The sequence below is a fragment of the Malurus melanocephalus genome, unplaced genomic scaffold, assembly GCF_030028575.1.
Source record: "Malurus melanocephalus ecotype Western Australia unplaced genomic scaffold, MMel_1.1 scaffold_35, whole genome shotgun sequence".
Classification (NCBI taxonomy): Eukaryota; Metazoa; Chordata; class Aves; order Passeriformes; family Maluridae; genus Malurus; species Malurus melanocephalus.
Genome location: NW_026623267.1, coordinates 880,431 through 894,668, shown reverse-complemented (window position 1 = coordinate 894,668; position 14,238 = coordinate 880,431). Strand labels below are relative to the sequence as shown.

The 14,238-nt window shown below is 36.4% G+C and overlaps 1 protein-coding gene across 3 annotated transcripts in view; it reads left to right on the top strand.

The window, feature by feature from the left end:
• The window catches only part of GRIK2 (glutamate ionotropic receptor kainate type subunit 2), a 358,136-nt gene that overhangs the window by 54,257 nt on the left and 289,641 nt on the right, over window positions 1-14,238 (top strand). The window lies entirely within an intron of this gene.

Sequence of the window (14,238 nt, the reverse complement as noted above, 5' to 3'; positions counted from 1 at the left end):
TTTCAAATGAGCAGCAGTCAAAAGAGAGTGTCTTTCATTTTTTAGACACTCTCAGAAGGAACTTAATAGGAGAAATYGTAATTGATTCTGACATCTATCAGATTACAGGATAATGTTAAAGTATCAGATTTTCCATTTTGCAGATGTGTATTTTTTTCATATAGTGTTATTTTGAGCTCTGTTCACATTTGGGAATATCTGACCATACATAACAGGCATTTGGAAACCCTTCCCTAAGCATGAAGGCAATAGAGCGTTTTCATACCTAAGTTCCGTGATTCAGCACTCATAGCAGCTTTGATTTTTCTGTTATTTTAGACTGTCTAGTCCATACCAGTATACACTGAAACATTTTGATGCAAAGTATCAAATTTATAGTCTGTAAAAAAACATTTTAATTATAGCAAATTGAAGCATATCTATATATATATAGATATATATATATAGATATATATGTACTCATATACATCATGACATTTTTCTACCAAAACAGATTACAAAACCCTACATTTTTCATGAGTTACAAAGAACATCTACACTTATTTATTCAGAGTGCATGTGCAAAATAAACACATAATTAATGACTGTAGAATGAATGATTAAGTATGGCCTTTTCATGACCAGAGTGTTCATACTCTAATAAARGAGATTAAAAAATGCAACTCTATCTGATGAGTTGAAGAGCTCTCTTACTTAAATTTGGAAACATCTGCTTTTCAAAATTATACTCAGAGTTTTGTAGTCTTTTCAAACAGGAAAACAAAATTTACATTTGATTATTTTTTAAAATCTGCTTTGTTTACAAACTGTCTGGTAGTGATAAGGTTGTTTGAATAGTATATACCACATAAATATATTCAATCACTAGCTCTGTAGTAATTCGTTACATATTGATTTTTAACCGAATTATACTATTATCTTCTCAGTCTTGGGAAAATCAAGTAATCTGGGAATTAAAAATAACAAATCCCCTAATCATTGACTGGTTTCTACTTTCTCAAAGCACAAAATTTGCAAAGATACAAGCTGAGGACAGTCAGGCTGATGGCTGGCAATCTGGGGATAGCAGAAGGGATGAAAGTCACATTTAATAGTGACAAAACCACATTGTGGACAGAAGAAAATTGTGACAGATTGTTTCCACCTCACTTATTACAGGATTCTAGACTTGTGTTTAGTGATATCATGTATCCTAACATCAGCTCGAAAACACAGGATGATTTACTATTTGGCCAATGAGAACTGACACCACTTCTTAAATTGCTTCCCTCAGTCACTGACGTTTTTGGCTGTAATCAGAATTTCAATGCTGACCTCTAACTATTTCCAAAAAATTRTACTGATAGGTTTATGAGTTGGATGTTTGCTTTGCTCTCACAGCAGTTTTTGGATCTGGTGATTGTAAGCATAAGTTGCCCTTTATCTCAAATGTAAGTGGCTAATTTCTTTATTGATGACTCTGATCTTACAGCTGCTGTAAAGCCAACCTCATTTGCTGCAGCTCCATGTTCAGCAAAATATTCTAGATGATCTCATAGTTTTATTCTAGGTACTACATTTTAAAWATTATTATTATACTTATTATTTAAAATAGTTTAATGCTCTAAAATCAATTCTGACAAGTGAAAAACAAATTAAAAATGCAACTGTGATCAGTTTCCAAGCAAGTGTGCTTCTGTCACCCATTGTAGTCTGTTCATCACTAACTAAACAGTATCTTTTGTCAGCTGTGGTCTTGACTCTTACTGTTTCTCAATATCGTAACAGTTTTTCCCTTGTTGTTCCATTTTCTTCTGAAATGCTTTTAGAGGTGTTAAGGTACTATTTTCACACTGTTCACTTCTTTAATTATATGGTGAGTAAAAATCCCGTCAGAGATGATAAAGGGAAAAGCATGTGCTCATTTTTTTAAGGCTTTCATCATTTTTAGTAGAGCACTTTAACTTTGATTTAGTTAAGAAAGAGGAACATGGATGAATACTATTCTTCTCTGACTGCAAGCACTACCTGCTACATGGCTGGGCCAGGTCTGAAATTAGTCATGCACATACAATCTGTGCTGGTGGCAGCGTTACGTACCTGGTGACAGGTTGTGTGCAAAAAAATACAGATGGGGTTTTTAGATATCTCACACTTTGTATATACTGCTATGGATGGAGTGCAGCACCATAAAATGTAGACCAGCTGTGCTGTCAAAAGATATACCCTGTGCAGGGATGCTGCTGGCCCTTGCTCTTGAGACAGAAAACAAAGATATGGCATAAAACAAGCATAGAAAATTACTTCTTAATGAGCAACATCTAAATAAAAACAAATATATTATGGCGTATTAATGTGGAAAGTAGTGAAAAAGCAAGCCTAGAGGACTTGGCAATTAAGTGTTAAGGACACTAATATACCTGTTTATATTGTTAAAATTTCTCTGCCTTCCCCCTGAACACAATTTTCTGAYGCTTTAGAAGCTATTAGAATGACATTTTAGTTACCCATGGAAGCTGGAGCGAGTCTCCTGCAGCAGCAGCCGCAGCAGTTAACGGGGTTTACATTTTTACAAATGTCTAGACATCAGTCTGGCAAAATTTATCAGCAGAGCTGATGGCGAAGCACAGCATTGCTCTAAGAAAGCATGGTAAATCAAACTTTCTACCTGGCTTGTGTGTGTGCTGCAATCAGCAACAGGCAGTGGATGGGGACACAGTGTCCTGCTGCTCTCAGCAACAACAAAAGCGACCTCCTTCGATGCAATGAAATCCTTCCCCAGTTTAGCATGATTCCAGAAGCAGGCTGCAGATGCAATTTAGTCCCTGCTCGTATTCACATTTCTTCCAACTGTGCCAAGGGTGGCCATAGCCATATCTGAATGACAGTGTTATGTGCTCKGAGATGAACTAGTATATTGTTTCATTTTGTTCAGCTGTGGCTGAAGTCATTCCAGTTTAGTTCTAGTTTGAGTTCAATAACATTTCAAGATAGCAACTTCTTCTTTCACTAATAAATAATTAAAAATTATGGCTTGAACCAACTTCTGTTTAGGAAAATAATGGATTTGCCTCAGCTGCAAAATTGGTTGTGCRTTTAAGTGGGAGCTACAATGTATTTTTGAACAAAGAGTATGGGCAAACCTACTAGGGGTAAGCCCTTTTCAGCCCATTTTTCCTGACCCTACATGCGTATGAACTGAAATAAACTGGAGCAGAGTTTCACCCATAAAAAAATGTATATTAACATTTGTACAGCACTGCTTGTGCTTCTGCTATATAAAAAGTCTCTAAAAATGGTGTAGTTCTATATTTAGGGCCTTTCACTGCTATAACAAATATWTTCTTTTTATAAATAAATATTTTAACTGCTAATCCTACCCATCCAATTTMAGGTCTGAGAAGCTGTGTTTTTCCCTTGTGCTGTCATAAGTGAAAAAAATTTTGAATGTCAAACTAAGATTTCAGTTGTGTCCTCAATGTCTTCAGTAGCTCATCTTTACTGCCTGGAATACGCTTATGTGGGTATAGCTGCTGAGTGTAATCTCAGATCTTATCCTTTTCAGGGCTGTGCGGGGCTAGCACGAGTTTGGGATTTTTTTCCAGTTAAAGGAGCAGAGATCTGAAACCATGAAAGGGATTGATTTAGAAAGTAGGAAAGAGGGAATATATGCAATTAATTTTTTAAAAGTAAAATTGTCCTCTAAATAGAAAAATGAGGTAATATTATTTAATATTAAACTTTCCAATAAAAACAACAAAAAAAATTCTATTTCTCTGTTTCTTAAAAGGAATTACAATAAAGAACAAGAGAYATAAAGGGGACAGTGATATAATGCAGAGACAATGTATCCATGTAAGTTGAGAATATGCAACTACAGTGGCCATACCTGACATTCTTYTGGTTACAGCTCCACTTTGGCCTGCAATTTGCTGGTCCTACAGTCCATTAAAATTACTTTAACAATATCCTTTCTTTACAGCACTTTTCCTTCCAAAGACTACTTAAAACATGATTTCTTTTCATGGCAAAAGCCCTTCTCCCTATACTTCACAGCCATTAAAAGTGTGAAGAGAGAGCCTTTCCAGAAGYAAATGCCTGTCCTACGTGTTCATTGTCCTGCTACTTTCTTTCTTCCCAGCTCTTGCAATGAGTTGAGAAACCCGAATCCTTCAGGCAAAGCCAAAGGAATAAATTTTGCCTCTTTGAATGGGAATATGTGTCCCATGACCTTCCCTGTAAATGAATATAGGTTTTTATTTGTTGGGAAAACATTAAATGATCTATTACTTTAATATTATTACACTGATTTATGGACCTGGCATGTCAATATGAGCAGYGTTTATGAATTTCTGACAGGGATCTAGAAATCAGTAACAGTTTAAAGAGATCAACACTGAGCCACTTCTGAACAATATTTTAACTATCAGACATCCACTTTCATATCCTTTAGACTTTAATGGAATATGCATCTATTTTTTTCCTTCTTATAACTTTGAAGTRTTTAAAATGCTCACTTGTCAGGAAGATACATTACTGTCTGTTTGTCTTGAAAATCCCCATATTTACYTCTTTCTGTCAGAATCATATGATACTTAAATGTGAACATATGCAGTTACGGTATTTTTATCTCTGCAGCATTGTGTGAAATAATGTAGGAGAAAATGCTAGTATAAATTCAATGCTTATTCTAAGGAAATATTATGAACTCTTGGAGGCAGTTTTTAACCTCTGTATTTCTTCYAAAAAAGCTCTTCAACACCACTGTTCCTGGAAGTAGAACACAATCCAAACTTGCAGGCCACAAGTTAAAAATCAAGTATAGGTTACATACTTAGAGCTTAAGAGATTATGTTACAGAACATACTTATAAATGTAAATATGTTACTATGAAAAATTTTCTGTAATTTTTACTAAGTGATCTATGAATTAGAAAGGCACAGAGTTCTTCTGAAACTAATTAAARTTGAAAGTTAAGAATGCATTTTCTTCAAGTATGGCCCTCCTCTCTCTGACCTCAATTTCTGACCTTGATGCAAAATAGTTAAAAGAAAAAGATATATAAATAGTAATAAATATTTCACTGTTAAGCGAAATGATTTTCTGAAATGTAGAAGATATATATTTAAAAGGAATTGAAATTGACTCAACATAGGGCTAGAACATAGCATATAACCAGACATTGAATAAACTTGTTCCTTGAAAGGGAACCTAATTTCAGATAGGTCAAGGCATTCACCCTTAGAAATGGAATACAACTATACTTAATAAACTTTTTTTTTTTCCTGCAGCTGAATGAAGGTTTTTACAAGAAATTCTCTTTGTGTTGTCGTTGGTCTGCAAAGGAACGCTARGATGGAAAACTGCACTTTTCTCCACTTTAATATTTTCTCCATATTTTCAGAGTAGCTGAGCAAAGTCTTTTGATTAAATGGAAAAAAAGGTATTAAAAGAATAAGAATATGACAGCATCCAATAAAGCCCAATCACGGATGTAGTTCATAAAAAAACAAACAAGTCCCCACCTTCTCGCACTGAAATAATGCAGCTTTGATCTAAAAATTGATAACTTTCAGTTATTTGTGGTATATAGTAGAGGTGCATTGCAATCATCTTGTTAGTTTCATATCAAGGAAATCACCACTGTGGGCTTTTAGACTCTGCTTTAGCAGGGCAATTTTATGTCTTTTCTTGCTTCTACCTTTCCTTCATTTCTTTCAGATTTACTGCAGCARTTGAAATGAGGAACACCCACAATCTCCATTTTAGCAGTACACATTTAGTTCCAAAATATCACACTGTTCATGAAAGATGAATTATTCAGTGCACTGTTTAATAGTGAGTAGTCTGTAGATTGTTTGTGTTTTAATTAAGCATAACCTAAATTCAGAATCAGTCCCTAAAACCTGAGGATGGTATTCTGGGTTTCCATTACTTCAGTAGATGATAGTCAATTAATTTCAGAATATATGTCTGTAGGGGTAGTTTTAAGGAGGATTTTTTTGACAATTTGTTTCAAAGTGCCAGTCTATGTCTTCCTGTTGATCTTTGCATTGCACTGAGGAGTTACTATGCTGAAATTTGTGATTTTGGTTTTATATTCATTATAGTCTGCAAAATGTTAAAGAACCCTTTGGATTTTTTTAGTTTTGTTAGCTCATACAGAAAGAAAAAAAAACTGATTTGGCAAAATTAAGATATAAAGATAAAAAGTCTGACAGATGAAACAGAGGAAGAGCCAAAGGACTGARTGTTTTGTTATTCTGGGGAATTGTGATGTTAAGTGTAGGTGCCAAAACAGTTTTTCCCGGGATTTAACTAGAGAATAAGGGTGACAATTCTGGGAATAGGATGAGGATTGTTCTGAATTTTAAAACAATTTTTAACCTTTGAGGGGAAAACAGCAATGGGAAGAGAACTCTTAATTCTCAAGGGATAAGAGAGGGCTTCAGGTTATTCCATTTTAGAATAAATCTAGAAACTGATGTCAGAATTTAARCCATTCTTTAATTAATGTTTGATGGTGGAAGTATTTCTCTGTGGAAYGCAAAATTGTTGTGCACGTATCTATCGAGTGAACTTAGAACATCATTTCCCTTCCTTTCAGCTCACAGTTTATGTCTGAGAAAGTCTCTGTGACAGYTTTTTCTTAATGAGGAAGGGTTTACCTTACTATTGTTTTTCAAGAGCTGTAAATCAACTCAAGAAATTTAAATTACAAAGTGGCTTCACCTTTCACACATTATTCTGATTGCTGATAACCCTAATGACCTTCACATGATACCAACTGGGAGGCAATTAGCTACTCAAAAGAATACTAAGTAAGTTGATGACAAAATYGGGAGGAGCTGTTTACTCCCCTGAGGGTAGAGAGACCTCGACAAACTGGAGAGATGGGCAATCACCAAAGACACTAATAACAAGGGTAAGTGGTGAAGTCTTCACCTGGGWTGGGGTAACACTGGTTGTCTCTATAGATCAGGGGAAGAGAGGCTGGAGAGCAGCGTTGTGAAAAGGGAACTGGGGGTTCTGGATAACAGAAAGTTGAACATGAGCCAGCAGTGCCTTGGCAGCCAGGAGAGTCACCCGTGTCCTGGGGGGCATCAGGCACAGCATCACAGCCGGGCAAGGGAGGGGATTGTCCCGCTCTGCTCTGACCTGGGGCAACCTCACCTCTGGTGCTGGGGGCAGTTTTGATAAAAAAAGATATTAAACTATTAAAGAGTGTCCAAATGAGGGCCATAAGGAGGGTTGAAGGTCTGGAAAAGAAGCCGTAAAAGGAGCGGCTCAGGTCACGCTGGCCTGGAGGGGACTGAGGGGAGACCCCAGTGTGGTCTTTAACATCCTCAGGGAGGGGGAAGTGAAGGGGCAGGTGCTGATCTCTTCTTTCTCATGACCAGTGACAGGATTCAAAGAAACGGCATAAAGCTGACTCAGGGAAGGGTGAGGGTGGATATTGAGACAGGGTTTTTCACTCAGAGGGTGATTGGATGCTAGAGCAGGSTCCCCAGGGAAGTGGTCACAGCACCAAGCCCGACAGAGTTCAAGAAGCTTCGGACAATGCTSTCAGGCATGTGGTAGAATTCTTGAGGTGTCCTGTGTAGGGCCAGGTGTTGGATTTGATGATCCTGATGGTCCCAACTCAGAGTGGATTTTAGAGAATTGCAGGTAATATGCTAACACTTAAATAATGCATGCTGCAATAACCTAGCCTGGAAACCTCTTTCTTTTCTTGTATAAGGCAAAGGGATGTTCCTTTTGTGTTGCTTTGTCAATTTCTTCTTTCTGTAATTTTTTTAACAGCACAGCTTCATCTCTCATTGCAGTTCAACAAAGGTTTTTCAAGAATAGAAGGTGAACAGCTTTTTCTGGCAATCATAGATACGTTTTGCTGAAGTTTAAAATTGGAAMCTTTGGATGAAAGTGTGAGGTTGTGATAATTGGTATAAAGCAGTTTGATGAGTGGGGAACTGAATAGTCGGTAAAATAAGAAACAGGAAATGTTATTAGTCTGGTTGCCTCAATTTAGAAAGAGTGAAACAGACTGCTTTGAGTGGTAAATTAATCAGTAGACTATATTTGCTGATTTTGAGGCAAAATTATCTTTWAAACATTAGTGTTGATTTTAAMGGTCAGGCATATAAAAAAGAATATATGCCTTCAGTCTCGCTAAGAAAATGAGCTTGTGGTAGATACTCTCCAGGTGCTCAGACTTCAGCCTGAGGTTAGCTCAGCTGATGAGAACATGGTGCAAGTAAKGCTCAAGGTACAGATTTGATCCCTGTGTGGGCTATTAACTTAAGATTAAGATTTGATGATCCTTGTGGGTCCCTTCCACCTCAAAATATCCTGTGATTGTAATACACAGTACTAAGGTAACTTTAGCAAGAATGTCGTGAGGGATTGTGCTCAGGACCTCACAGAAGTCTAGCTAGATGACATGTACAGCCCTTCTCTTGTCCACTCATGTGGTCACTCCATTGCAGAATGTCACTAGATTAATCCCCCTCACCCAGGGTTGAGTCTGTTTTCAAGCCACACAGCCACCAGCAACACAGGACTTTATTTCATAGCTAGAAACTAAGAAATATTTTTCCTCTAGKCCATAAAACTATACAAAACAAGGACATTGCTCAGTGCTGGGGCTGCTTTGTAGCATGCTTTTGGAGTAGGAAGAGTTTGGCACAGTGGGCAGCTGGTGTTCTGTGTTTTAAAGGAAGGCAATCACATAATATTTACTTGCTATGTGTGATTATCCTTTTTGCTAGCTCAGTAGCCTGTTGCTGGTGGCTGACTTCTGCCTCCTGTTTCCAATATTATGGACCTATCCTTTCCCTTTTGCRTCTCCTGGCCCTTGTCTGTCCGTGCTTCCAGGGAGTCAATGCTGCTTGCCAAACCAGCAGTTTTAGGGTTTTTTCCTCTGGTTGGTTTTCTGCTAATGAATGAATTAAATGAGCTCACTGAAGAATCAAGCGAGTGCCAGAAACAAGACTTTGCAAGTGTGGATGAAAAGGCTGGGTAAGAYACATAGGGAGGAGGAGGAGTACTCCAGCTGCCTTTGGCAGCAGCCAGTTATTAACTCTTAGCTCACTTCATGCATTTGTACTCTCCATCTTCCAAACAATCTAGAGCACACTCAGGTGYTCAGATTGCAGTCCAGTGGATAAGTGATTATAGTACCTAAATAAGATCCAACATTGAGAGGTTATGACTTAATAAGAGAAAAATTTGTTGTGTGTTCCTTCTGGTTTTGTTTTTTTTGTATCTAACGTACATTTTTTTGGTTAGTCTGTCATTTAAGAGGTGCAGTTTAATGCATTATTCTCTCACCATACAAAATATTTGGCCCTCTATGATATAATTTATAGTCGGGATTGTTTTACTTGTGTTCAGAGTGGACTAGTTTAGGTTGCAATCACATAAATAAAAGACCCTACAATGTATACTAACTTTTGCACATGATCATGGTGACTAATTCAGGTGAAAAGTATGTTTCTTACTCTTGTTCCTTTTGTAGAGGGATCTTAGTGTATTCACTATCCTAGACTCTTAAATATTATATACTTTTTTATTGTTTTACTATTCTTACCTTATTCTACAAGGAGAACACCTAATCTTCAAATATTGAATTGTTTCTGGGCTAAATTTTAGAAATGTGCATGTTTACTGTCCGGAGCTTTGCAAAGTTGCCTAATAAAATGCAAATGAGTTGATATTTGGAGAAATAGCTTCTGGTTTATTCTGCTGAATACAGCAAAACCCTTTGCAATGAGAACATTTCACAAAACGTGGTTCTATAATTTAGTGTAAGATGGCCAACTCACTGCTAAACTTATGTATAAGGTCTATAATGGGGAAACAGATCCTAGTGTTTTGCATATACAAAGAGTGAGAAGCATTTTTCTGTACATATCTATGACTTAWCAATTCAGGAGAATGTGGTAACTCCACTTAAGCCTAATAAAACACAGCATAAATAACAAAATAAACATATATCAATTCTTTGATGTTGAAAACTGGCTCATAGGACAACRCCTTTTMATTTTTTWRATTTTTTATTTAATGSAATTAGATCTACAAACCCAACGAAMACCTTTGCAGCATTGGTCTAGGCAGTCATGCCGTTAGAAACTGTCTGTTTATAACATACTGAAAAAGAAGGCTTTGGATAGGAATCCCTATGGGCTGGGTGGAACCCATTACTGTGAGTCAGGAGAATCACAATGTGGGCTCTGTAGATTTTGCTTGCTCTTTCCTCTCTTCCTCCAGGCACTGCTGATCTCATTTCTGTTTGTAACTTTAGAATAGATTCAACTAATATGAATGAAGAACAAGATGAACAGCCAGCTCTAAGCTGAAATGAATCTGATATTTCTGGTCAAGCAGATGGTTTCAACATCCTCAGAAAGCGAGAAATAGGTCTGAGTGMATGTTAATGCCTGCTGTTATTAGGAAGGTATACTATAGACACATCTGCAAGCTTTTCTTTGCCATCAAGGGAATTGGGACCTTGCAATTTTTAATGATAAACCCACATTTTTCTTATAGCCTCATGTTACTCAAGGACCTCATTTGGAAGAAAAGTTCAGATAAAAAAAATCATGAGAACAGCAATTACTTGGACCTGGTTATTATTTCAGATATAACATTTAGAAACAGTATTCAATCATTTTGATCTACTGTCATTTTGCTCCAGGTTTCTGGCAAGATCCTATAGGGAATTTGGCCAGATCTGGGGGAAAATTTGATGCAGGCAGCAGAACCACCTGGGTCACTGAGGGCTTTTGAGCTCTACCGGTGCAGCCATGCTACGAGGAAAAGCTAAATGTCTCTGTCCACGTTAGTTCAAAATGCAGTAATTAACACACATGAAAAACACATCTATGTTACTTATGCCTGCCTATGTGCAGGGATTTCAGGCTCTACAACTCCCAAAGCTGTTCAAACTGCTCAAGTGTTTGGGTGTGGCTTGGCCTGGCACGATATTGACCASAAGCAATTTTGTTAATTGCAGCCAGCCTGCAGTTCTATGGTATTACTTCACTGTGTCTTGCCCTAAGCCAGACCTCTTGTTTATAAAAGATGCTAGCTTCCTTCATGCTAAAGATGCTATGTAAACCCATGATGATAATATTAATTACTTTTAGCAAAATGTGTTGCTTTCATTCTCTTTCATTAAATCTGGTGTGTTCCACCTCCTGTAACAACTGTTATTCCAAGTAGCTTTCTGGAACTGCGGCAGACAGTTATGATGCACCATATGCTCTGGATATAAATTTCTTTCTATGTAATTTTTTTTTTTTTTTTTTTTTTGGCAGACTTGCATTAGTAAGTGACATGGTCTAAGCAAAGGACAGAAGCCAGCTAATTTTTAGTGTGTCTGGCAAGGATGTTTTCAATGACCCTGGCCATGTCAGTCACCTGCCCTGTAATGTATCTCCCTTCTGTAAGGCTGGTGCATTAATGCTGTCCTGAGAATATGTGTAGGAGAGCTAATTAACCAATTACTATGGCAGTAATTCAGCAGATAAACTTGACTACATAGTGTATTTGAGGTTAAGTGGCATTTTATTAATAAAAAACAATCACTGAGTAAGGAATGTATTACAGAAGCTGGTGGACTAAATATATATCTATATCTRTAATGTTTATATCCACTGTGCAAAACTGAAATATTCAGATGGCGGTAAGAAACAAAATTTAACGGGAGGCTTTTTATCCATAGGATATTTTTATCTTCACCAGGTAGGAACAGAGGGGTTAGATATTGCAACTCCTATTTTGAARCAATCACCATATTATCAGCATGTTTCTATTAAACACAAAGTATGCAAATACCATGAGAAAAGCAACACTAAGGACTGCTTGTATGACTAAAACTGGCAAGGCGATTTTGAAGAACCTCCAAGGTTTTTAGTACAACCTTCATTTGACTCRCACTTAAAGATCATCTCTGTTAGTCTAGTGACATTTGCCAGTCCCTTAGGTTATGATTTAAAATGGTTTTCATTTAGCTCACAAAATGTACACAATTGTGTAACTTATTTAGTTACAGTAAGCAAGTTAMACTTACTCTGCTTTATTAATTTTTAAGCACAGTACATAATTCAGCAATACAATATATTATTAAATTGGTAGCATCATGTTTCCTTTCAAATTGCCTTCTTTGTTCTTTTATMAAAATACTTTTTCTTTTCAGAGAAGGCTTCCCTGTTGACTTCCTATTCCTTGTTGCTGAAGGARTTGTATTAAATGTTATTTTGAATGCATCAAAACCATTCAGTATGTCAGCAGCATGAAATCACAGCACAGAAATATGGGTGACCTTATTCTTGGGGTATTCTAGCTTTTCTGCATCCTTTTTTCTACCTGCTAGATGAAAATAGCTTTATTTCCAATTCACATGTTAAATAGGAAGCAAGCACTGATTTGGCTTTTTTTTGTCTAAATTGTTTTTATAGATGAAAGCATTCCCATCTCAAGTTTTACTTTAGATCTTTAATTCCTGATAGAAAATGGCCATTAATTTCAGTAAAACTTCCACAAGGAGACAGTGATCTTGCCTTTTTATATGCTGCTTTCTAATCTTGTCCAAATTGATAATACMGGAGGATGACAAAAATGACCATTTAGAACTTGCCTTGATTTTTAATTATTGTTGGCTATGACATTCCTGAACTATGCTTACTCAAGCTATGTGTATTAAAAGGAATATTATGAATGGGTAGGTGTGTTCCTGAGACTGCTTTTTGACTTATCAGAGATTCAGAAATACAAGATAAGGTTTACTGYTCTTGGCTCTTACCATCATAAAGTTTGCCATTAATCGTAAGCAAACTTCTAGACTTCCTCAGAAGACACTGAAAGATGCTTACCTTGAGACTCATCTCTCAAACAGGAGGTGAAGGAAGTAGTTTTCTGGTGTTTAGAAATAAAATAAATGTCTAGGTGAGATTTGATGTCAAACTTCTAGTGGCTAAAGTTGGATGAGATGCATCTTGTTTGTAAAGATCTTAGGCCAACTTTCAAAATTCTATGGATTTTGTTGGAGTGTTAGYTTGCATGCACATCAATAAGAGGAAGAAGTCCAAGTATTTACAAACAGCAGGTTCAATTTTATTTAATTTGAAGTAATTTGAAAATATCTTAAACATGTAATATATCTTAAAATTTTATAAAAGGGAATATTGAATTAGGACCCTTTGTTTCCTTTGGGAGGATAAAATTAATTATTATTGGTTTAGGAGTTTTTTTTTTCAGTAGACCAATTTATAATATAATGTCAGGAAAATAAAAGCATTAAGGAAATGCGTCATTGTATTTCCTGAGCTATAACAATATGAAAGTTGCAACTCTGCTTGACTAATGTAACAGTTAAAKGTATGCTTTGTTTTTTTTTTTAAAGGGTAAAGCAGTAAAACACGGGCTTGTATAAGATTTGATTTTTTCCACAAGAGTTTCTTCTGTCTGAAAAGTGATTAGGACATTACTGAAGCTTTTCTGAAGGGTAAAAATGTCTGAACCCTTAAAATTTTTATTTTCTGTGTGTTTGTAGCATAACTGCATGACATTACTACTGGAATGCATGTTTGTACAATAAAATATTAGCAAAAAAACATTATTATTTCTTGTAACTCAGCATGGTGCCATTAGGTTATGGAATTTCWGTTAATATTAATATTTTGTTATGGTAGATTATGCCTCACAGGTGTGCTGAAGAGTGTAGCTGAATTCTTCATTATAGAATGCTGATTTTTAGTTTTGAATGAGTTGGGKTTTTTCAGGGTCTGTTTTGACAGAAGTTGCTAAGACACACTGGAACAAGGAACCGCTATAGCGAAATGAGAAAAAAGCTGGGCATGTAATGATCAGCTATTTTAACAAAACCTTTTACAATATTTTTTTTTCTGATACTGAAAGTAGGTTTGAACTAGGAAATTYTGGCAATCCTTACTTAGTGGGTGTGCTGTTTTATACCTGAGCCAGCTTTGAATCAAAGCTTCCCATGCAGGGAAAATTTCAATTAATGGGCATGAATAGACCTAGACAACATGAGAGAAGGGCAGTCATCCAGTCTGGCTTCCTGCAAGGTTAGAATTATTCTATCTGCACATGTCACAAAATGTGTRAAAGTCTGGTTTCCATCTATCCTACTCTCTACTCTTTTTCATATGAGGCTGTACAGGCAATTTTCATTTACTACAGGTGATGTCTAAATTAGCCATTCTTTGTCATTCTTCAGTATCATTACTACACTTT